The sequence below is a fragment of the Nomascus leucogenys genome, chromosome 12 (genome assembly GCF_006542625.1).
Source record: "Nomascus leucogenys isolate Asia chromosome 12, Asia_NLE_v1, whole genome shotgun sequence".
In the NCBI taxonomy this organism is placed as follows: Eukaryota; Metazoa; Chordata; class Mammalia; order Primates; family Hylobatidae; genus Nomascus; species Nomascus leucogenys.
Window position 1 is genome coordinate 26,558,691 of NC_044392.1, and position 25,730 is coordinate 26,584,420.

The 25,730-nt window shown below is 44.9% G+C and overlaps 1 protein-coding gene across 5 annotated transcripts in view; it reads left to right on the forward strand.

Annotated features, from left to right (window-relative positions):
• The first annotated feature begins 982 nt into the window (after window positions 1–982).
• Window positions 983–25,730, forward strand: part of KIAA0040 (KIAA0040 ortholog) — a 35,632-nt gene continuing 10,884 nt past the window's right edge. Inside the window, exons 1-3 of one of the 5 annotated variants that reach the window (XM_012511587.2) lie at window positions 983–1,110; window positions 1,265–1,341; window positions 16,333–16,406. The gene's annotated coding sequence lies outside the window, so the exon portion shown is untranslated. Of the gene's footprint in view, window positions 1,111–1,204; window positions 1,342–16,332; window positions 16,407–17,540; window positions 17,616–25,730 lie in introns of those variants that run through there. The other 4 variants (XM_012511589.2, XM_012511586.2, XM_012511590.2 and 1 more) reach the window with 4 other exon arrangements.

Sequence of the window (25,730 nt, forward strand, 5' to 3'; positions counted from 1 at the left end):
CAGTTGGTTGCAGCAGTCGTTTTAATGCCCACTTGCAGAAGCCAAAGGACACCCATACTCAGCCACAGTCGATGGAGGGCAAGTCCTGGCTCAGCACCTGGCACCTGGTACCTGTGTATCTGGCAAATACAGTCGAGGGAACAGCATCTCAGGCCCTTGTCAGGGAGGACCTCCCAGGATGACACTGAGGAGGCCCCTGAGATGCTCCACAGCCAGGTCCTGGCATCCCCCTCTTTTCCCACCCACAGTATCCCTGGAGGCACTGAACAAGCTATGAATCATCAGAGCTTTTTGTCTGGAGTCCACCATTCAACCGGGCGCAGGTCTTTTCATTACCTAGCATCCCATGTGCTCCGAACTAGAGCCAAGAGATCTGAGTAGAAAGTAGATGGAGAGCAGCTGAGGATGAGAGGGAAGAACCCCTGAGAACTTTTTGAAGTCAGCTTTCCCCTCCATCATTGCTTGTGACAGCTCCTTGGGTACAGTTTTCCTTAACGCCTCCAGGGAGCAGAGACAAAGACTCTTCTGAGATGTCACCTGCACCCCTTGCAGCAACCGGTGTTGGCTAGAGGGGACTGTCATGCTCATTTGTCCCGATAAGACATTGGCGCCTTCACCCAACCTGCCGCATGGTATCCCTCTCCAACGCCTCCCACCCCTTCCAGGAAGGCCGCTCTATTTAGGCTGCTGTTTTCCCTGAAGCCGGGTTTGCCCAGAGTTCTGTGTCCCGTTCCTGGAACACTGGTGCGTCTGTGAAAGACACTGGGGCTGGCTCCGCAGCCGCTGTGTCCTGAAGGAGGCGTGTTCCGGGACTGAGGGGGCGAGGACACGTAATGGCGGGGCGGGGAGTGGGGAGCCACTGGCGGGAAGACGGAGAGGGCGCGTCTGGGGCGTGTGCGCCCAAGGCCAGAGGCACCCGAGGTGGGCTGGCCCAGGGTGGAAAGCCTGGGCCGAGCCCCTGGAGCGGGCGGAACGGCAAGCCAGATTCAGGAAGTTGTGCCTCTGACATCAGGGGCAGGACAGAGTTGGAGCGAAACCTCAACTATGCCAGGCGTCGGCCCGCAGGAAGGCAGGGAACACAGAGGGCGCTGTCCTCGGCGGCAGCGGCAGGTACGCGCGGGGGCGGGGGCGGCGCGGGGCGGGGCGGGGCGGGGCGGGGCGGGCGGCTCCCAAGACCTCGGCCGGCGCGGGGGCCCTACACGCCAGACCTGGCTCAGGGTGGGAGTGCAGAGGCAACCAAGAAGGAACCCACAGTTCCCTCCAGGGCCCGGGGCGCTGTCAGACGGGGCAGCACCCGGGAGATTCCCTGGGCCTGCAGGAAGCCCTTCCGCGGACCAAAAGGTGAGTTTCAGGACTTTCTGTTATGTTTTTTAAAAATACATTTTTAAGCGCCCTCTGTTTGGAAGGGGACGCCCACTCACTCCTGTCTTTAGAAGGGTGAGACCTGCCCCAGAGATACAAGGAATTATTCCTAAGTAGCCTCTTGCGCCTTCACAACTTTAGTTCTGGTGTGTTTCCCTCCTTCGCGAGGACTCTCAGGAGTCTTCCTCTCTGCGCCTGGGCTGAGTCCACATGAACTCCTCGGAGGTCGGCGGTGGAGTTACCTTACTCCAGCTGCCGGTAGGAGCGCTTTGAAGGGGACACATGGAAATTCTGTTTTTTACTGAGAAAGCCAAGGCCTGAGACCCTCCGGAAAGCATCGCGGGCTTAGGTGTTTCTAAACCATTCTAGGAGAAGCCAGATTTTCTCTGGGGCTAAGGAACTAGCCAAAACGAAAATATGGCCTGGAGCCAGGGGCGGAGAGGAAACCTGTTTGCTATTCTGAGAGTTTCCAGGGAGCTTGCTGTGACACAGATTACTTCCTAACTTCTTTGACAATCAATGGTCCCACTCCCGGACCCCCCATCCCATCCATGAAAGTAGAATGGGGGCATAATAGGACCTGTTTCCCTAACATTCTGAAGAGCTTTACGGGGATTCGTCATATGATAATGGAGTTAAGTAAACTATAGATGATAGCTAGTGGGAAGACCAGTCCTGCCTAACCGAAAGGGAAACTGAAGCACAGACAAGCACTCACCCTAATTTAACAGAGAACACCGGCAGCCAGCATGCCATGCTACTTAGCGGGATTGTGCCACCGATTGTGTTGTACGAGGAAGGGAAGGAAAAGACCACTGGAGCATCTTGGAAGCCCCTCCCTTCTAAAGCAGTTGCATTTCATTTGCTCAGCTACAGCTCATAAGGACCTGAAGCTAATTTTAAGGAACCCTCATTCTGAAGTTCTGTTAGATAATGGAGAGCCTTGAGTTACAAAGAGCAGGACTTAAAAATAGCATTGATGTATCCTGTTCCTAACCCTTTTGCAAATGGTTTGCAAGTTCTATCTAAAGACTTCTGCAAGGGTCTTACCAGCCTTTAAGCTGGTTCAGTTGCATCAACCACTTAGTCTGATGTGCCTGCCCTTCACCCAGTGCTGGGCTGGAGAGGCAGCTGTACAGGAAAATCTGACCAAGTCTTTCCTTTTGTCTGAAATTCTGCCTGTCTGTCCCCACCCCAGGTACAATTTTAGGAAAGAGATGTGTTGTAAAACAAATGTTTCTTTGGCCTCCATACATTGTCAATATTTAGCCTGTGAAATGAATATGACTTCTGCCCTCTTCCCTAAAGACTAAACCCAAGAGAATAATAAACACTCAACAAACCAAGTTATTGATTTCACCAAAGAGGGAGGTGCAACCATTCCATACATTCATTCAGCATTTACCAAACCTACCGTGTGCTGGCCAGTATGCCAGGGCCTTGGAGTCCAAAGATAATGAGATGGTTTCTGCTTTTGAGGAGCTTCAGTCTGGTAAGTGAGACAGATACAGAAATAAACTGCAGTTCAGGATAATATACATTATAATAGCAGTAGCTACAGGGCACTGACTAATCCAGGGGAGAGGGAGGAGATCCTTCCCCAGAATCATCTGTGAAGTCCACACCACAGAAGTGATGAATGAGCAGGATCTTGAAAATGACTAGGAGTTCCTAGGGAAAGTGTGTTTTGAACAAAGAGGGTATGCAAAGTCAATGGCAGGTAGGGAACAGCGTGTAATAGGAATTACACTGCTAGACTGAGAAGGGTGAACTCCCTCCTATGGGAAGCCATTTTTGAGTTTTTAAGCAGAGGAAGGATCCGGTCAGATTTGTGTTTGGAGAAAGAAGTATTGGCCAGATGGGGGCTGGCTTAGAGAGATGGAAAGCAGAGATAATTAAGACCTCAGCTAAGACAATGGCAGTGGGAACCGAGGAAAAGGAATGGATTTTAGGAAGTAGAATCAAAAGTACCTGGTGACCAAGTGAATGTGGTAAAGGAGGAATGAGTGAACAGAGAGTGATTATAAGGTGTTGAGTGGGATAGACAGTGGAAGGTACCTTGTGGAGCCATTAATAAAAATCATGTAAGCTAGAGAAGGAGTGGGCTTGGGAAGCAGATTGTGGAGAAGGCAGTGATTAACACTGTAGACATATTAAGGTTGAATATGCCCAGCAAATGTGCAGATGGAGATAAGCAGTTGGGTATACAGGTCTGGAACGTAGGTGGAGGTGGAAGGCAGCTAAAGAGGCCTGTGGTAGCACCACATTGGTGCTGAAGAGTCTTGTATTTGTCAGTAGTGGCCTATAGATATTTTCATATCATGTGGTGACTTCCAGATGACTTTCTCCAAACGCTCAAGGCTTTCTCAAGATACCTTCGAGGATAATTCCTAAAATGAAGGAGAGAATTCTGGGTTCATGGCACATAGATAGTAAACAAGCATTTAATTATCACTCCTCCATGTGAAAAATTAATACTTAGTTCAGTTGTAAGATCTGTGAAGACCTTTCCAGAACTCACACTCCAAGTCTTTAGTTACCTACCCCTGTGTGGGAGAGTCCTGACTTCATAAAAACAAGAAGGATGACCTACTCTGACTAATTTCAGACCCCTACAGAGTAGTTACTTAGGTCTGGCTGCCAGTGCTCTGCTCAGGATCTTGTGTGACCTGCATGGAAGAAAAAACCTTGAGCTTGGAGCTAGACATACATGCGTTCAGTTCCTGGCTTAACCGCTTCCCTTCCTCGTACAACACAATCAGTCGCACAATCCCGCTAAGTAGCATAGCATGCTGGCTGACCTTGAACAAGTTCTTGAATCTCTCAGCTTCATTTCCCTTATATTTAAAATGGGGATAATTATTACTCACCAGGGCAATGGTTAGAATCAGAATCAAATTGAAAAAGAAAGTACATTTAATGTGCTACATAAATTATAAGACTCTATAAAAATATAAGGGATTTTATTATTATTTCTAATCTTGCCTCTTGAAACTACCAAAATTAGACAGACTGTGTAGGTGTAGGCTCTGGGCAGCATCTTCGGCCCAGACTTGCAGCTTTCTTATTGTATGACATATTTTAAGGCAGTAATTTTAAGTCTCCTTCCATTGTATCAATGACATGCATCTACTCTGGCCTCTTTTGTCCTCCTTAGCAAAAATGGTCAGAGCCCAAAGAAGTCAATGCTCTGCTATTGCTTATGCAGGTTGTGTACTGCACAAGGACTCCTGGGAGTCTATGGAGCTGAAAGTACCAGAATTCCACCTGCTAGGCCTTAGACCCACCCCACTTGCAACTGAGTCCACATGGAGGGGATGCTTTTTTCTAATTCTCACCAAGGTGCTGGTTTAACTCATTTAATCCAATGGCCCGGAATCTGAGCATCAGTCAATGGCTTGGGTATATTTGTGATTTTTCCCTGTCCCAACCAGGGAAGCCTGACTTACTCCAACCCCGTGAAGTTCGAATGTTATGCCAACATCAAAAACCTTCAAGTAAACGGGGTTCTAATAGAGGCTAAGCTGTTGATGAAAAAGAGGAAGTAACCACAGATTCAGAGACTTTAAATGGAAAAACACTTCTGAGAAGAGCCAGCCCCACCCCTTCACTTCACAGATGAGCAAACTACAGTTCAGGGAGGGGAAGTGTGGGCCCAGTCACAGAGCTGGTTAATGGAGGGACCAGAATCCAAGTTCTATCTGCCTCTGCCCAGGAATACCCAATACTATCCAGGGTCTCTATCACCTTTTGTATCTCGCACACAAGGACACAGCTAGGCATTCAAATGCCTGCGGAAAGGTGAAATGAAAATTGTACCTGAAGTTCCAATCCTCCCCCAGTGGCCTCCAGGGCAAACTAGGGGCAGACCCTCAAGGGATGCAGGTAGTTCTCAACTTTTAAGGCAACCTCCATACCACCCTCATCTCTTCTGTTTCCTCAGTTTCAATCCTTTAAGTTTTCTCAGGAGTTCCCAAATACCCCTCAAGAAGAGAAACAACATTGGGTGCCTTAATTAACTAAAATCCTTTTAGCGTTTCCTCAAACTTGTCAGAAAGAGTGTTTTGTCTCAGAGATAAGAATGAGCTACAGACCAGTGGAGCAGTCGGAATTACATATCCAATATCGATATGTAACTTACCATTCAGCAAGAAGGGTTCCAGATGAATAATGGGCTTTCAGGAGACTCGTCACAGACACAGTAAGAGAGATAAAGACAGTGGCATGATAGACTTTTTCCCTCCCTGGACAGCAAAAGGAAAATCGGGTGCAAATTCTTTGAAAGACAATCCCCAGGGCCAGAGCCCAGGCCAGGTTTCTGGCTTTTCCCCCACATCAGTCTGAGCCATCTGAACAGAGTATCATCTGGGGACATGAGTGGACATTTAGTGGAGACCAGGAAAGGGCAGCTAAGTTCCAAAATGAACCTCACACAAACACAAGATTTCTTTCTCAGAGGCAACTCCCAGGGGACATGGCGGCATCCAAACCCAATCCCCACCCCTGGGAAGAGACTTGCTCCCACGATTGTGAGCAAGCCACTCCATGGAGTTTGTCACTAAGAAATGAAACAAAACCTAACCATTGCTGTAGTTCTTGGTCAAAATTGAAGAGATGATTGTATTTAGAAGCCGCTGCAGACATGCCCTTGCTCTTCACTGTAGCTTTCTCCTGATGGGATGTTTTTCGGTTACATTTTATTCTCCTCAAATACAACCCTAATTTCAAGCTGGATAGTCTTCAGAAAAGCCCATCAGCATTTTTTTTTAGTTTCCCAGGCAAGTCATAAAAAGAAAATTGGCAGAAGAGAGGAAAATAATATACAAATAATAACAATAAGGATAGTTGCATGTGATAGTATGTTTAGTCTTCACATTGTCCTGACAGGGAAAAGAGCTGTGGGCCACAGGTTCAGAGGTGGTGTAGGGGCAGGGAAAGAGGGTCAAGGGCAGGGGAAGGGAAAGAGGCAGTGGGAACAGGGAAGTTCCATGAGCTTAGTATTACGGGAATAGAATAGTACAGTGGATATGCTGTGTATTAACGTAAATGACGTGACAGTGGCCACCATAAATAAGAGAAAAGAATGCTGCACTCTGAGTCAAGAGCTTCTTGTTCCTCCCCAACTCGGGTAAGATGTTGAATGTGCATCCATCTGCTCATGGTTTCTAACCTGTGATTCCTCTGCAGCCCCATGGGCCAAAGTACCAGTTTTCAAAAGCCCCTCTGCATGTGATCATCATGTACCAAAGCCCTGGCTGTAGCCTGCAAGTTCCAGACAGCCACTCCTGCACACTGGCCTGAAACCACCCAGGGACTAACGCTGGGGTCAAAGTGACCTTCCCAGTGATTTGGAACCCAGAGTAAACAAATGTCTATCCAAACTTTCTTGGCTCCCACAAATTTTCAGTGTGCATGCTAGGCTCTCAGTAACCACTTGTTGAATGGTGGTGCTAAGAATTTAAGGCATACAGTCCTGCCCACCCCCACCAGAAACATATATCGTTTCTTCAACATTATGTTAGGGAGATGTGTCAATAACAAAAGAGAATAAGTTACTCTTAAGGCCAGTCCTGCAGACTTAGCTTATCTATGAAACCCCTTTCTTGTAAATGACTGATGGCTTCCACCCTCCATTCTCTCTCCCCACCTTCCACTCCTGACCTGAAACTTCCCTCCTGCCCAAGGCCCACAATCTGCTGAGTAGCAGTTGCCAGCATAGCATAACAGTGGCCTAGATAAAAGCCTCCCATCTCATTACATGGGTGACCCACACCATTGCATAATGAAACCTCCACTGGGAAAGGGGAACACACTTGCATACCACCCCACCAGATGCAGCCTGCTCAGAGCTTTCCTAGTTTCCCAATTAGAAACTCAGATCTTGCCCTGCAAGACACTTGGACCAAAGCCTTCACAAGTACAGGAAGAAAGCAGTGCTTTCTTCCTTGCCGATTTCCAAAGACTGTGCTTTTCTTGGTTTTGCATAAGGACATCATTGACCCCTTTGAGGAAAGAGCTGGGTTTTGACTATTTTCAGTGGGTGGATAGCACAGCTTCCCAAAGCTGGCCATGGAAAGAACACCTCATTTCCAGACAAAGGCACTGCAGTCCTCCACACTGTCTGGAACAAGGGAGGAGACACAGTCACAGAGCATGTGCCACAGGGGAAGAAGTTCGGATGCTCCTGACTGACATTTTCCAGGAATAAGATTTTGGTGGTTTATAAAATATTATTCCTTCAAGGTAGGGCCTGAGGGTAAGGGGAAAAGTACTTAAACTACTGGGCATGTGGTCATTCAACACTTGGCATTGGAATTAATGAATAAATACACAGTAAAGAGATCACAGACAACATTTTATATTTCTCAAACAATTAATAAGGGAAACTCTGCCATTCTTTACCATGTGACATCTATTAGTTTTCAAGAAATTTTGTTATTTCCTCTTGCATTTTTTTAATTGAGGTGAAATTTATGTTACATAAAATTAACCATTTTAAAGTGAATAGCTTAGTGGCATTTAGTACATTCAGAATGTTGTGCAATCACCCCTCCATCTAGTTTCAAAACGTTTTCATCACCCCAAAATAAAACCCCATACCCATTAAGCAATTTCTTCTTATTGTTCCCTCTTCCCAGTCCCCAGCAACCACCAATCTGCATCCTACCTCTATGGAGTTGCTTATTCTAGATATTTCATATTAATGGAATTATACAATATGTGACCTTTTGCTACTGGCCTTTTCCACTTAACGTGTTTTCAGGGTTGATGTATGCTGTAGCATGTATTGGTACTTCATTCCCTTTTATGGCTGAATCATATTCCATTGTGTGCATATACCATAAGAGTTTATCTGTTTATTCGTTGACCGACATCTGCGTTGTTTCCACCTTGTGGCTATTGTGAATAGTGTGCTGTGAACAAGGATTTGTTTGAATACCAGTTTTCAGTTCTTTTGGGCATAAACCTAGGAATGGAATTGCTAGATCATATGGTAATTCTACCTTTACCTTTTTTGAGGAGTTGCCAAACTGCTTTCCTTTCCCCTCATTTTTATCAACATACTTAGAAAGTAATTTTCCTTTCTTGAAGATAATACACATATTAAGTGGCATACCTTTTCCTGTCTGGTCTCTTACTTGATGCATTTGATCTTATGCTTTTATAAAAGATATTAAATACTGCCTCTCGTTGCCCTAGAGATTCGGGATTATTTGGATGCTTGAGATAGAAAATATTTGGGGGTAAACTAAAGCCCCTTCTCGGTATAACTGAGTAGGAAGCAACAGCTAACAACAGCAACATTTATGGTACTCTATCTGTGCTGGGAATAACATTAAGCGCTTTACCTATTTTCCCTTATCTAACCCTCATGTCAACTGAACAAAATAGGTACTACTACAGGTTGAGTATTTCTTATCCAAAATGCTTGGGACTAGACATGTTTTGGATTTTAGATTTTTTTTTCAGATTTTAGAATATTTTTATTATACTGGAATTACCAGTTCGGCATCCCTAATTTAAAATCCAATGTGCATTTCAGTGTCCCATCAGCACTCAAAAACTTTTAGATTTTGGAGCATTTGGGGTTTTGGATTTTCAGATTAGGGATATTCAACCTGTAACATCCCTATTTTATAGAAGAAGCAATTGAGGTCTCCACCAAGAGCTAAGTGCTCTTCCCCAGCTCCTGCAAAGGAACTCTGCAGCTGCCACCACTGATGAATAAGAAGCCATTCTGTTTCTCGGGATTGCAGTCATTTTGGCAGACAGATAGGTCAAGAGGCAGTTATAACACAGTGTTACAAAAGCTATGATAGGTGTCATGACAGGGACACAGAGGTAGAGCACTTATCCTGGCCCTAGGCTGTAGACTTTTCAAAGGAGATGAAATCTAAGTCTTTTATTTTGTTGATAACCCTGTGGGGCCCTTGGCAATGTTTGACCCTCCCCAGGCACCCTTTGACTTTACTACTCCATCATTGCATTTCCAGTGCACAGTGTCTGGCACACAGTTGCCACTTATTAAACATAGGTTCATAAACATGTGTGCTTCTGTAGAAGGAATCCCCAGCCCTGTTACACTGACATGGAACTCCTATGCCTTGGTCCTATATTTCAACTCATAGACTTTCTCAAAACAGATGTGCCCTGGGATGGGGAAGGGAGACGAGAAAAGGCCTCCAATGGCTTTGGCTGTCCTCCGTCTCTGAACAGACACGGTGTACATGAGAAGAAGACAAGGGAAGAGGGAGAAGAAGGGTAGGGAGTGGGGCAGGAGGCCTTCCAGTGGCACCGTGTGAGGTCGGCCAATGCCCAGGGAGGAGACCCTGTAATGTGACATGAGATCGCAGAGAAGAAATGAACTGGGAAACCTCTTTCCTAAACTCTGATTTACATTTCAATTAAGGTTTGTTATTGCTTCAAAGACTCCTAGCGTATGGCTATACAGTATCTTTGCCAGTTCATCTCAGCTGGCAGGTACAAGAAGCAGTAGCTTCATGGGAAGGTCTAGACTCTCTCCAGTTGGTAATTCTCACTCCTCTCTCCCAGGCACTGTCAGGGTGTATCACTTGCTTTTGGTCAGTCATCTGCAACTCCTCTTTGCATAAAGAGAATTTTGAGGACTCCTAGGAGGCCTGGCGGCTTTGCTTCACAAGGCAGAAGCTGCCCGGACATGACTCTGGCTGCTTCCATTTTTTTCCATACACAGTTCTCAAGCTCTTCTGTGTGTACCTGACACCGCACTAGAGGCTGTGGAGAATTTTTAAAAAACAGAACAAAATGCAGGCACAGATTCCACCCTCAAGGACCTACCACCTACCACCCAGGAGCCTGCAAGCACCTAGCTGCAAGCCCTGCGCCTCTCATTGAGAGCTGTGAGAAAAGCCCATTCCTGGGATTAGTCTATGCTGAGATCTCTGCTCGCTAGTGTGGCCATCTCTTCACCCACTGCTCAGGCTGTGGCTGTGCCATTCTGGAATCCCTGAGTCCTGCTTCACCCTTGTTCGGCTGGCTCCCCAGATGTCCAACCAATTTACCTGAGCCATAAGCTGCTGCTTTGAGCTGCAACCCCAATTGTGAAAGCTCAGCCCATTGCAAGGTCTTCCTGCTCTGCCCAGGCCCGGGTCCTGGTCCCCTCACCCTGCTGGAGACCTACCCTGCTATCCCAACCTATCACCTGGCTCTGCAGGGGCCCACAAGAAGCTTGCATAAGTATGAGAGCTTGGGGTGCCAGAAGTGAATGTGGGCTTCCTGGCCCATGGACATAGCATAGCCCTCACAGAGATACTCTTCACTCTGGTTCTTTCTCATCTCCTCAGATCATAACCAGTCAATTACTTAATCAAAAAGCATTTATTGTACATCTAATATGTGCCAGCACTGAACCAGACCCTGGGGATACCCAGAGGAGAAAGCTCTGTAATAGCTTAATGTCAAGTGGGAAAGCAAACAGGAGCAGCCTGTGTACTATCAGTGAGCAAGCATTGTCAGGGAGGTGAGGTGGTAGAGAAGGAAAGAAATTTTCAACTATGATATCTCTGTGCTACAGATGATTCCAGAAAATGGCCCCTGGGCTAACAAATCCTCTTTTTCCCACCTATTTAGAGGGTGCTTTGCATCAGTTTTACAGGCCTGAGCATTCCTCACTCGCTCTGAAATAATGAAACAGTGGTGTCTTTCCATCATGCACACAGGATTCATCACTGTCTTCCCTTTTGCATACTCGAGCTCCTCAGCATTGGGCCCCAGCAGAGGTCATAAGCTCAGATGCCTACAGGGTGCCTGACAGGTAAAGCCAACATGCACTGAAGATGTGCTCTGTGCCAGGCACTGTTTCACCCACATCACACAGAGTATTTAACTCATCTGGTTCCCACAATAATCCTACGACAGAGGGTCTATTCTTATCCCCCTTTTATAGTTGAGGAAACTGAGGCACAGAGAGGGAAAGGGACTTTTCATATTCAGAAGCCAGTGTGTGGTGGGACCAGGCTTTGACCCAGGCTGGTCCATCTGAGAGGGTCACACAAGCTGGGTGAGAGCGCAGACTGAGAGCTGCAGATCAAACACAATCCACTCTCTGGTGGCAGCTGCCTCTTGGGCTTCCGTTGTGCAACCTCTGACCACAGACTGATCTAGGCTTGACTCTTAGGGCAGAATGTCATTTTGTTTCCACAAACTTTGTGCTAAATGTTGGCAGGCTGATTGTGGGTGAGAGGGCAGTGAAAGAGGGATCCCTTTGAACGTGAGCCAAGTAGAACTGGCTTTGGTTATGCAGGGCCTGTGACACCCAATTTGAAGTCAGAATTATCATCAAGTGTAAGGATATGCTGTACAAAGAGATAAAATGTAGTTGGGGTGAGGGTGAGGGACAGGGAGGAGGCAGAAAACTCACTATACACTCAAGTTTCCTTAACACAGTAATCTGCCTTCATAGTCAAATGTGAAAACAATTTGAAATTGTAGCCCTGAATGTCCTTAAGCCCAATGTGTCATCAGTCACTCCTGCCTATGGCCCTATCCCCGGACACTCAAGTCATAACATGTTATGATGTATGGAGGGAGAGAACATCAGGAGCAGCCTCCTCCTAGGGCCAGAACCTTGAAGAATACCCATCAGGTGCTGGAGTGGTCCCTGGAATGCCATGGCAATTAAAGCAGTGGCTGCGAGAAGGCCCTGGGAGAGGGGGTCGGGTGGAGCAAGCTATTTTAGTGTTGCAGCCATAACATCGGGAGGTTGGAGGCCTCTAGAGCTGAGTTGGAGCACGGGCCACTTTGACTGGATTCTTTCTCTGAGCCAGCTGGGTTTCTTGAGCAGCCTGGAGTCACCTTTCTTTCCCGTCCCCGCTGCCTTTAAACATTCTATGCACCTTGCAGGTGCCAACTCAAATCACACCCTCATCGAAGTCTGCCCTGGATTCGTCATTAGAATTAACGGCTCCCTCCTTGCTGCTTCCGTAAGCATTTTTTTGAATTTCCCTTGGCATACTGAACTAGTCATGCCTTATGGCACTTCGCCTGTGCTTGCCCCGTTCCCCAACAAAAAAAAAAAATAAATTCCTTGACTTTATTCCTAAAGTCTCTATCAAAAGAAGAAAAATTCAATTTTGATTTCGTTACCCGGATAGCTGGCAAGTTTTCTACTTCTCACTAGGCAGCATTGTCTGGGAAAGCCTTAGAAGAGAGAGAAGTTCTTCATGCACATAGTAGGTACTCAACAAATGTGAGTTGAATTGAATAATTTGCTGCTGTACAGCAGAGAATGGAAATGGAAGTTCCTGGCTTCCTTGGCCACAATGGTATCAACAACCCAGAATCAGTGAAGGAAGAAAAAGCCAGCAAAGGAAGTTCCTCCCTCCAGGAAAAAGCAGGGAGGTCTTTTTACAGTAATAGCAGTGAGGTAGTGAGCCAGCCCACCGCCCCCCACAAATACACACATACTCTACTCAGTTGACTTTGCAGCCAGAAGTTACCAAATAAAATCATATCAATTGAAGAGCACAAAGAGGCCAAGCACAGTGTCTCATGCCTGTACTCTCAGCACTTTGGGAGGCTGAGGCAGGAGGATAACTTCAGGCCCGGAGTTCAAGACCAGCCTGGGCAGCATAGGAAGACCCTGTCTCTACCAAAGTAATAATAATAATAAATTAGGCAGATGTGGTGGTGCACGCCTGTAGTCCTAGCTACTTGGGAGGCTGAGGCAGGAGGATTGCCTGAGCCCAGGAAATCAAGGTTACAGTGATTGTGCCACTGCACACTAGCCTGGGTGACAGAGTGAGACCCTGTATATTTAAAAAAAATTAAAAATCAAGAACACCAAGAAGTCAAACACAGCCAATCAGGGCTTTCCAACAAGGGTAGTCTCACTTCCAAGTGATATAATCTTGATATTCAACATGGCACCCCATGAAAACAAAGCTTGTTGTCCATTTGAGACCAGTGTTCCTTGGAAGTCGAGCCTCGGCTGCTCTCATCTCTGTTTCTTAGTCCTGACAGCCTCACTGGAGATTAAAAAGTAGCCAGTCTCCAAAAGAGATCTACTCAGGAGCACCCAAGAATACCTGGTATTTGAGCATACTGCCCAGGCTGAAAGAGCTCTCCAAACCCGAGATACTGACATTTCAACTGGAGACTTTATTTTCCTGGGTATCTCTTTCCAACTGACCAACATGATCTGTGTGAACCTAGAAACTAGTGTGGCAGAGCAGAAGGAAAACTGGCTATTTAGAGATAGAGGAATTGGCACATGATCTTTTATTAGGTATGAGACCTTAGACGAGTCATTTAATTTCAGTGAGCCTCAGAGCTTCTTCATCTATAAACATGTTCATTTGTTAATTCAGCACTTATTTCCCAAGGGCAAAATGTGTCCCAGATGCAGAGGATGCCATGGTGGGAATAGATTCCATCTAGAAAGGCAGAACAATGATTAAACAATTACTCTACTGCAGATTATGGGTTGTGGTGACACTATAGGTATGGTGAAGGGCACAGAGCAGGGGCTCTGACCTGTAATGAGGTCAAGGAAGGTTTCCCCAGGGCAACAATGTTGAATAGAGGCCAGGAGTTGGGGTAGGGAGCAGTGGATGGGGGTGGGGTGAGAGAGAACTATGGTTGTATACGGATCCAAAGCTGGAGGGGAACCCCATACCTCACAGAGTTTGAGAAATGGGAGGCTTTGTAAACTGCGAAGGGGTTTGGTTGCCACTGCTTGCTGCCCTCGTTGTTGCATTTTAGGAATTACTTCAGTGCAGAAAGCGTCTCATTGGGGAAGTGGAAAACTAGAGCCCTGTGTGCCATTGGCCACTAGCCAGCTTTACAATTTTGAACAAATTTGGAACAAACTTTTACTGTGAAAAGATTATTCATCTGTGAAATAGGGCAAGAAATCCCTCCCCTCTACAAATTACAGTAGATTGAAGGAAGAAATGTTTTCAGGAGGCTTTAAAAAACTAAACTAAGTTGTAAGTGTAGGATATTGATTGGACTTTCACCAATCATAAATAAACCCAAGCCCATCTGGGTGCCAGTTTGAAGGAGGGAGAACTGATTGCATCCTGTTTTTATCCCACTCCCCCTGTTCCCAAGGGATCAAGAGATAAATAGCCATTTCTTTCTGATTGGTTTGGTGATATTTCATTTCAGTTTATAATTAGATTTTTGTCTAAGGGAGAACGGATGCTATTAATAAAAGTTTTTTTTAATTGTGGTATCTGTGATTACTCTGCCTGACTGGTTAGGGCGGATTGCCAGTGAAGCCCATGGGTGGGAGCTTAATCCTGTATAATCCGGAGCTCTGGTAGGACGTACTTTCCATCACAAGCAAGATCAGATAAGAGAATGTGGCCACTGAAAGAGTGAGGCTGTTAGGTCTCCTCTGCTCACAACTTTCAGGGCCTCCTTGAGGCTGTTGCACCAACTCCATGTTAGGCTTTCAAAGCCCCCTATGATCTCACCAATCTTGCCTGTGCCACTTCAGTTCTCACTCTTCCTTAGAAGCCTTCTTCGCTGCCATCCCCATCTCGAACTCTGTACCTGTTGGCCTCTGTACCTCTGCTCTGGCTTTTCCAACCTATGTAGCTCACCCCAACTCGCCCTTTTCCCCACCAGAATGTCCAGCCCTCCATGTAATCACACACAGCCCAGGAGCTGGCACAGCCTCTATCTCCTCCATGATGTCCCCTCGCCCCGTCCCCCGCTCTGATAAAACCTAAGCCAGCATTGATCTCTTTCCTTTCTAATAGTACCTGCATTTTGTCACTTTCTGGTATTTAGTTTAGCATTTAATTACTATTATTTTTGAAAATTCAACTTTGCAGGACATTTTCAATTTACAAGGAACTCTCATATATATTAGTATTTGACTTTCACAACCACACTGAATGGTGAGGGTAGTTGATGTTATCATAATTGTCTTCCCATCTTAGAGATCAGGATCCTGAGGCTCATGAAGCTCTGTGACTTGCCCTGCCACTTGGCTAAGCAGAGCAGGACTTCAGTGCTCTAAGGTTTGTGAAGAAACTCTTTTAGGATAAGAACCAGTTGGTACACTTCTTTTCCCCTCCAGCACTATGTCAGTTACATAGTAAATAACTAATATTTCTTGACGTGAAATCCACATGCAACTACAGGAAAAATCCTTCAAATGGCATATTTTATTGACACAAACAATTGTTATTAGTGCTATTGGCCTCTTCATGTATAAAGAACAGTATGTTTGTGCATTATTTTTATTATAGGGACTCAGTAAACAACCTAAGGGAGACTCACACACATTTTATACAAAGCTCTCCCCAGCCCCAGAGGCCAAGAAAAGGCAGCCACAAATGTAGGTACCATTCCTTCTGCTCACACTGAAGGTGCTGCCCCCCGCCTCCTGGCAGTGGATGGAATGTACTTGTCAGAACTTGCTCAGCAGAGTGGACATGGCCCGCTAGGCCCTTGGAAACCTGGGGTCATTTGTACACATGGAGGATTCAAGTTACCCAGCAGCAGCCTCAGCTCCACTACACAAGTAGGTGAAGGGGCTGGCCTGGTTATGGAGAGGGTTTAGGAGTGGTCTCCATCCAGCCATTCTGGATTGGAGGCAGGAAGACCTCCCAACATTGGAGCAAATTTCCCAAGAATTTCAGGCCACTTTGACTACCTGGCAGAATTGAGGAGTGACTTTTGTTTTTTGCCACACCCCTGCAACTGCCAGGAATAATACCAGTTATGAGTCTAAATATTTGTACGGTTCCTAACAGCCCAGACACACATTACATGCACTATGTGCTTTTACCTAAGGACCCTGTGAGCAGGAACTCACTTCCAGTTGTTGGTTTAATTTAGAAAGTGTATGCATGTGATCAGTCATTCAGAATGGTACCAAAGGAATGAGAGAAAAGCCAGTCTACCTTCCTGCATAGCCCCAATTTCCCTCCAAAGGGGCAGTACATGCTATCATTTTCTTGTGTATTATTCTAGATTTTTCCCCATTTTGGAGATGAAGAAACTGAGACTCAAAGCAGCTGAGTGACCTTCCCAAGGACACACACTGAGTGAGTTGTAACTTCTTCTCATTCCTCAATCTATTAGCTTCCTCTGCACTCAAACTACTCTTTAGCCAAGAATTTGATTCCTAGGGCAAGTTATGAGAATGTAAATAAGTAAAATCAGGTAAAAATCAAAGTCAGAACAGGGGGCCTAGGCCCCACAGATTCTTGAGCGGAATCTGCCTACGCCTATTAGGCGCTTCAAGGACATCCACTTTCTTCTCTGGCCACTCTAGGCCAACTGCCATCCCTATGGCATCTTCTGCCTTCTAACTGTCATGGGCAGGGTCTAACGTTCAGAATGTCTTGCTCTATCAAAGCATTCCCACCTAATGTGTTATTTCTTCAAGACCCTGATACTTTGAGGGTTGGTCTGATAAAAAAATGTATCAGGGCTGCTAATGGGAGATAAAGCCTAAAGTCTGGTGGGAAGCCTGCAGACAGCTCAGCCCTGAGGCCACATCATGGAGAGCCCAGAGACAAGGGCTGAGTTCCCTGGCCTCTCCCACCATCCGCTCTACCTCCCAGTGGCCTTAAGTGCTTTCCAGAGGGTCTCCCACAAAGCCTTGAGATCTCCAGGCATGGATGGAGCGGAGGTGGTGGATGGGAAAAAATGAGGGGATGAGGCTAAGGGAACCCTGTGTCGAGGGGGGTGAATATGGGACACCCCCCTGCAATCCCCAGCTTAAGCAGTTTCTTCCATACATAATCCCAATTCAAGAATTTGCAATACTTGCCATCTCTTTTGGGAAGGGCATTTCAAGGATGGAGAGGAAAATGTTTGGGCATGCTGAGGGCATCAGGGAAGAGATGACGGCTATTCTTAGGGACAACAATATCTGCACGGAGGCAACTAAAACTGCATGTGATGAGACTAAGCGTATGTCATCTATATCAAAGAAAGAAGGTGCTGAAGCAAAAAAAAAAAAAAAAAAAAAAAAAAAAAGCATGCTACTTACCTGACACTGGATGTGTACTGAATAAGTATTTTAGCTCACTCATATATGTTCTCTGCATTCATCAACCATTATTTATCAAAACCATAAACAAACACTCCCTGCAACATTAGGAATGCAGATTTAAGCCCATACAGAGAGGAAGTAAAGGTTTATCCTCAGACATATGAACTCCTCTGCACAGCCCGCCCTCTGGGGCAGAAGCTGCCATCCAAAGCCTGGCAAATCTGAAATCCACCACACTGAACATTCCATAGAGGTGAGTTATTATTGGAATGAGAATATTTATGCTCACTCCCTCTATGATTTGATCTTTGCATTTTAAGACTTAATATTGCAGTAAGGTAGCTTTTGGCTTTTAATTGCCCAGAAATTTTGTTAACATTAAATGAAAGGACAAAATGGAAAGGAAAATAGAACCATATCTATATCACTTTTGAGTTGCATAATTGTACATTTTTGCCACTCCATTAGTTTTCAGCTATTCCAACCTGTAAATGGCTCCCCCACCACCACTAACAAAAAGAAATATGTCCGTCATTCTGTTATTGCCACAAAGTTTGCAGAACTCTTAAGTTCCTGTCTCTAGTATTAAAGAGAATTACACAAGTTTTTTTTTTATTTTTATTTTTTATTATACTTTAAGTTCTAGGGTACATGTGCACAATGTGCAGGTTTGTTACATATGTATGCATGTGCCATGTTGACGTGCTGCACCCATTAACTCGTCATTACATTAGGTATATCTCCTAATGCTGTCCCTTCCCCCTTCCCCCACCCCATGACAGGCCCCAGTGTGTGATGTGTCCAAGTGTTCTCATTGTTCAATTCCCACCTATGAGTGAGAATATGAGGTGTTTGGTTTTTTGTCCTTGCAATAGTTTGCTGAGAATGATGGTTTCCAGCTTCATCCATGTCCCTATAAAGGACATGAACTCATCCTTTTTTATGGCTGCATAGTATTCCATGGTGTATATGTGCCACATTTTCTTAATCCAGTCTATCATTGATGGACATTTGGGTTAGTTCCAAGTCTTTGCTATTGTGAATAGTGCCACAATGAACATATGTGTGCATGTGTCTTTATAGCAGCATGATTTATAATCCTTTGGGTATATATCCAGTAATGGGATGGCTGGGTCAAGTGATATTTCTAGTTCTAGATCCCTGAGGAATCGCCACACTGTTTTCCACAGTGGTTGAACTAGTTTACAGTCCCACCAACAGTGTAAAAGTGTTCCTATTTCTCCAGCACCTGTTGTTTCCTGACTTTTTAATGATCGCCATTCTAACTGTTGTGAGATGGTATCTCATTGTGGTTTTGATTTGCATTTCTCTGATGACCAATGATGATGAGCATTTTTTCATGTGTCTGTTGGCTGCATAGAATTATTAATTTTAATTACCACCTGTGTGGGAGACCCTGAATGACACAAGTGTTTGGTTGTTCTCATGCTTTTTCAAAAAACATTTTTTCCCTCCAAGAGGATATGACGTTTGAACACTTAAGCATCAGTTATTGGAGTTGGCCAGAAGCAGAGGTTTCCCTTTATTTGTGGAACAGGAAAGGCAACGCCCCACTCAAGTGCTCCTAACTCACAGATGACCTCAGAGCCTCCTCTTCTGGCTCTCCAAAAACAAAACTTCACCTAGACACTTCACCACACCCACAAACATTGGCTCCAAAATCCTTTACCAAACTATTTTGAAAAGTGAAAATGAGAACTGTATAATCAAGATAGTTCACTGTAACCATGGCTACAGGTTTTATTAGCACTAATACCAGGATGTGGTCAGATCATGTATGTATATATATACATGTATATATATATACATATATATGTATATATATACATGTATATATATATACATGTATGTACATGTGTGTGTGTATATATATATACACATATATATGTATATATATATACATATATGTATATATATATACATGTATATATATATACATGTGTATATATACATATATATGTGTATATATATATATATACACACACACACACACATACAGATGACGAATAGGAGTGTGAGTGGTATTAGAGTTCCCCTATGAATTCTCCACCTTGGAAATGTAGCTCCTAATAACCACAGACTAGGGGAAAGGCGGGGGATAGGAGGGTGGAGGACTGCATCAGTAAGAGAAGCTCAGTGTTCTACTTTGAGCTTTAATTCAGCCTTTTAATATAATCCCCTAAAATACCACTACCTTGCATTGAGATTGCAGTTTTCCCTGCTCAGTGTTCTTCCACATGTCTTGTCTGTTCTTCACAGTAATCTTGATAGATATCCAGGATGAGTAATAACCTCATTTCTCAGATGAGGAAAGGGCTCAGAAAGCTTAACTGATTTTGCCCAAGGTCAAAGGCCTGGAGGACAACTGAACTGCGACTAGGAGAGGGTCCTCTGACTCCTTGCTTAATTGCACCCTTGGGCCAGCTGTTTGTATTGTGCCCAGGGGCAATTTGATATGCATTAATTCCTCTTGCAAACATCCCTCATCCTTATCATTTGTCTGATTAACCACAGATCAGGATCAGTCCATCAAACTGGAGGTTAAAGCTGCTATGTGAGGCTTGCCTTTTGTCCTCATTTATATTTTTTAAGCCCCCTGCATGGCTCTTCTCTACATAGATGACAGCACACAGAACATGTACCATAGTTCCTACTCCTGAGTGAGTTTATAATCCAGGGGAGGTGACCTTAAAATGCTTCCAGGGACCAAGTGGGTGAACAGGACTGGGTGAAGCAGGCAGGATTGGGACTGGGGTGTGGGGTCGGGGAATGGGGAGAACACAGGCCCTTTTAAAGCTCCAGCAGATTGTGGCCATGTGGGAGGTTAGTGTGGCCAAATCTTAGGACTAGCTGAAGATCGAGGATTTGATATGAAACCGAAGGAAGCAGAAAAATAATACAAAGTAAAAGTGCCTGTGGGTTGGATATAGCTCCCAGACTGCCAGTGAGTGCTATGCGTATTCAATGGAGTTTCATGCCTTGGGGCCCCAGCATATATGGGGTTATACGTGTTATGTGTGATGCTGTATTGCACTTCTCTTCAACATATTTGGTCCTATTAAAACATGAGCTCCTTGAGGTCACAGAAGGCATCGTAATCAAGAGTGCACCCACAGGGTGTGATGCATGTGGCAGGCTTTTACATGTTGATAGATAAATAGTTGGATGAACACCCCATCATCTTAGAAGATCCAGAAATTAAAGTCCTCAGCATTCTGAGAATGGTGATTACAGCAGGATCTCTGGACTCAGAGAGGACTAGAGTCAAACCTCTTTCTGCGCTTGAGTAGCTCCATGTCTTTGGGCGAATCACTTAATCTCTTATAGCCTCAGTTTCCTTATCTGTAGAATGGGCATGAAAAAAGCCTACCTCTTAAGTTGTTGAATGAGACCATGTCTGTAAACCCTTGATTCCACACAGAGTTGCACACTTCGTAAGAACTCAACAAATGATGGCTTTTTGATTCAACAGATCATTCCCTGTTCCTGTGAAAGGTGATAAGACTTTTGCCAACCCTCTGTTTTGAGATTTTGGTCTCCTGAAGTATCTTAGTCAAAAGAGGACTGTCAAAAGAAAACAAATGAGCATTCTAGCTGAAATGAAGAGGAGAAAATTGATAGTGATGGACAACACAAGGCTCCCCTAAGAAATGTGATCCTGGAGGTCAGGAGGGCTGAGGGAGGGAGAAGCACCTGGGAGTGAATGGAAATAAAGTTAGCATGAAGGCAGGGGAGAGGCAAAGGTGGCTGCCCTGATTCACTAGGGGCTGGTTAACTGACTTTCTACACCAATTCAGTGAAAAGCTGATCCAACTCTAATTAGAGCAAAATAATTCTTTCACAAATGGATGTTTTCACCTTTCACACAATATGAATAGTATAATAATAAATATAGTGCTTTATAGTTGGCGAGGCAATTTTAAGGCACCCACTGTGTGAAATATACTTACACAACATGCTTCACACACATTATCTCATTTACTCTCCCCAGCAGTGCATTAATTCATTCATCCATTCAGCAAGTACTTAACTGCCAGTACACTTTCTACCAGGCCCTGTGCCAGATACTGAGAGTAAAATGATGTAACACAGTGCATAAAACACCTAGCCCTCTGAGGAAGATAGTAATATCTTTGTTTACAGAAGTATAAATGGAAAAAGCACTTAAGTGAATGTTCCCCAGACCCCACACCACGTTAGTGGTGGAGACAGGTTTTTTTGTTTGTTTTTTATTTTAGAGACAAAGTCTCACTCTGTCACCTGGGCTGGAGTGCAGTGGTGCAGTCACTGTAACCTCAAACTCCTGGGCTCAAGCGATCCTCCTGCCTCAGCCTGCTGAGTAGCTGGAACTACAGGCGTATGCTACCACACTTGGCTAATTTTTTTAATTTTTATTTTTGTAGAGATAGGATCTTGCTATGTTGCCCAGGCTGGCAAAATTCTTGGCTACAAGTTGTCTGGCATATAAGAAGAAAAATTAAGAAATTTCCTTGACCTTGAGGAGGTAAATATGAGGAAGTTGACTTGCTAACAGACTGGAGAAATTGTGTTCACTCACATTTAGTACAGCTGGAATTTTCAGGGAATCAAACATAATTTCTCATGATTAATCCTAAGGGTAACATGAAGAGAACTAACTATTCTTAGAGTGTATAGTCTGGACCCTTTGGAGAAAAGATAATTAGGGATGAAAAGAGAGAAAAGGAAGGAAAGAAGAAAGGGAAAAGAGTAAAGAAGAATAAAGGAACTGGAGATTCTAGACCTTCCATAATAGAAAATCAAAGAAAGTCCACATGAAGCCTTTTTAAAATTCTTTTCATTGTTCTTAAATCATTCTCTAATTATTTCCCTGGTATCATCTTTGAGACAAGAGAGGATGTCTTTTACCTCCCCCGTATTTCCTAGCATGTCTTAATTAATACTTGATTGACTGAAAGATTGACTCATTTGAACCCAAAGTGAAATGGAGCTTTTTAATTTTCTTTTCTGCTGAACCTGAAATAGAGGATATAGTAATTAGGAAAGAATCCCTTGTTATCAGAAAGTCCCAGCTACAATGGGCTCTTTGTAACTGAGCAAAAGGAAGGTAGGTGATTATTTAGGAGCTGATAAAACACTCACCCCTGCCCCCACTTTCTATTGCTCTCAGTGATAGGAGATTTTCTTGATCATTGTTTCTCCCTCCGGTGAGTTTTCGTGGCTGGAAGATCTGGCTGGACAGTGCAATCTGCGGGTGGATAATTATCATCAAAGTCCAGCCACAGTGTGACTGATGGTCACTTTTCTATGCCCCTTGGTGCTTCTACTCTTTCTCCCCAGTGACCTGGTTTGCCTGACAGATGATTATTCAAGATCTCATTTTTTTAGAACCCTTGAATTAACTTCACTCATTCATTCATTCATTCAGCTACATGCCAGACTCTGGGCATCCAAACAGAATAGGACAGGCAGGGCCCTGCTCTCATGGAGCTTATATTCTAATGGAGGAAGACAGGCAGTAAACATGGAAACCAGCGTGACAGCAGCATTGTAAGTGACTGAGAAATTTCAAAGTGAGGAGTATCACCAAGGCAGTAGAGCAGGATGGTGAGACGGGTTGGCTGGGAATTGGGCGACATTAGATAACCATACTCCATTAGAAAAAGGCCTCCTGATGAGGTAACATGGGAGGAAATTTGTATGAAAATGTATTTGAGCTGACGCAAGTGTTGTGAAGCAATCACGTCAAGATCTGAGGAAAACCATACCAGGCAAAGGGACAAATAGGGTCCTGAGCGAGTGGACAGTCCAGGAGTAGGCGCGACTAGACCACAGTGAATGGGAGAGAAGAGAGTACCAGACAAGGTCCAGAAGGAGGCAGGGGCCAGACGATGGCAGGGCCTGGGGATATGAGAAAGAATTTAGATGTCATACTTCTAGTGACGGGAAGCCATGAGGCGTGAGCAGGGCCTGGGGGTGATATGATCTGGCTCTGGTGGGGAGAACAGGCCGCAGGGAAGGAGGAGCAGAACCAGAGAGATTGGTTAGGAAGCTGCTGCAGTAACCCAGGTGAGAGACAGCAAAGGCCTGGCCATGGAAATGGTGGGAAGTGGATGGAGTCAGGACATAGAGAGAGAGCAGATAGGACCAGCTGATGAGGTAGGGGTGGGGAGGTAAAGCCCAGGAGAGAAGCTTAGTCTGAGTGTTGAAAGAATTCATTTATTTGTCCCATATTTATTAGCACCTGTTATGTGATAAACAGCTAGGGCGGTGGGGGTGGTGGAGGAAGGTGAGGCTGGGGTAATAGGAGAGTTGGATTACCAGCGAGTCCTCCTTGCTAAGGAGGTGTGATTATACAAGTGGTGAGCAGCTAAGCGAGGGTTGCACAGGGAGTGCGCGTTACATTCAGATTTTAGAAAGACAAATTGAAAGAAGGAAAAACTAGAGGCCATTTGAAGGCCTGGACAAATGAGGTAACAATGGGGATGAAGCGGAAGGCACCTTTCTGTGCCTTTCCATACCCACAGGGCCCAAGTCCCCCTAGCTCAAGCCCTGCTTTACTTACGATGCTCACCACGGTCCAGCCACACTGGCTGCCCTCTCTCATGGATGTGCCATGCTCTTTCCCACTTCAGAGCCCTCACCCTTAATGTTCCTGCTACTTGAGGTCCTGCCCTTAGCACTGTGCACACTTGGTCCTCGGCACCCCGAGATCTCGGTTCAGAGTCACCTTTGCAGAGGCCACTCCAATTATTTCCTTTATTGCACTAACGTGTATACTTTCTACCTGGAGAAGAGAGATAATAAATGCACAAACAAAATGTCTGTCTTATGCATGACTATACCCACGGTGCCAGGACAGGAACTGACACATCCTAGGAGCTCATTAAATACACTGAGGGAAGGAAAGAAGGAAAAGTAGGAAAAGACAAAAGGGCAGTTTGGTGTGGGGGTGAGGAAGGAGGCTTTTATGTCCTACTCCACACAATCTTGGGAGAGCCCTGCAGAGAGGGGAAGGAAGTGTATTTAAACCCTTGTGATTCAGCTCCTGAGTGATGCTTATCCATATTTTCATTCTGAAATGGTTGCTTTGAAAGAGAATGGTGAAGGAACTAATTTAGTCTACCACAGGAAAACTAGAGAAAAGAGAAAATGCCTTGTAAAGGAGACCTACATAATCAAAGTTATGACTCCAGAACCATCTCACATTTGAAAAAGACAAACAAAACCATCATTAGCTAAGGAGTCAAGGGATGTTTACTTTGGCCAGCCTGTTTGTTTGGGATCAAACAATCAAGACTAACTTCTATTGCCAGGCAAGTTTCTGAGGCACTCTACTTCTACTGACTCATTTCATTCTCACAACATCCTATTATTATCAAACGCCATTCTACAAATGAAAAAACAGAGCCCCAGAGAGAGAGGTTAACCTTCCCAATGTGATACAGCTAGTGAGTGGGAGAGCCAGAATTCAGACCCAGGATATCTGGTTCCCGAACCACTGCTCAAAAGCACTAAGGTAAACCCCTCTTGGGCCAAAGCTGCCCTATAGGAGAGTTGTTGAACACATTGCACATTTGTTATAAGCAAATCATTCTAGGGATTATATATGCAATGGTAATTAATAATCATTACCAACATTAGCTTTTTTGTCACTTGTATGAGGCAGGATAGGCTAACTGCTGTGACAGAAAATCCCCAAATCTCAGTGGCTTCATCCAACAAAAGTTTATTCTAACTCATTTCATTTTTCACTGTGGTCAGCAGGGGTGCTCTGCTCCACACAGTCATTCAGGAACACCTCCCATCTCTGCCATCCCCAGGGCTCTTGGAGTCCTCCCCTGGATGCTCTGCATCTGGCCAGCCAATGAGCAAGCAGAGAGAGAACAGGGAGGGCCCGGGAGAAGATTTCAGGAGCCACGTTTCCTTGGCTGGAACTCAGTCACGTAGCCCCACAGAGACGTAAGGGGCTGAGAAGTATGGTCTCACTTGTGCTCAGAAAGAGAATATGGTGGGCATCTTGCAAAGCACTGTGCCAACACTTATTTTTAAGGATGTTTGTAGAAGAGACCTGGCAGGAAGGTAACCTGGGTCTCAGAAGACATCGGTTCTGGCTCTGGCTCTACTAGTCACTAGCTGGGTAATCTCCCGCAAGATGCAGCCTCTTTGGTCCCAGATTTCCCATCAATAAAGGTAATCAGCCAGATGGCCCATTTCAGGAGTCTTCTAATCCAGAATGTTTACATGATAAAGCATCATTTTATTAAATAACCATGATGCCTTAATCATTTTTCTATTGATGCTCTATTTGTGCTTTTGTTCAAAATTGCAACCATAATTATAACATCAATTCTGAGGGAAAATACTA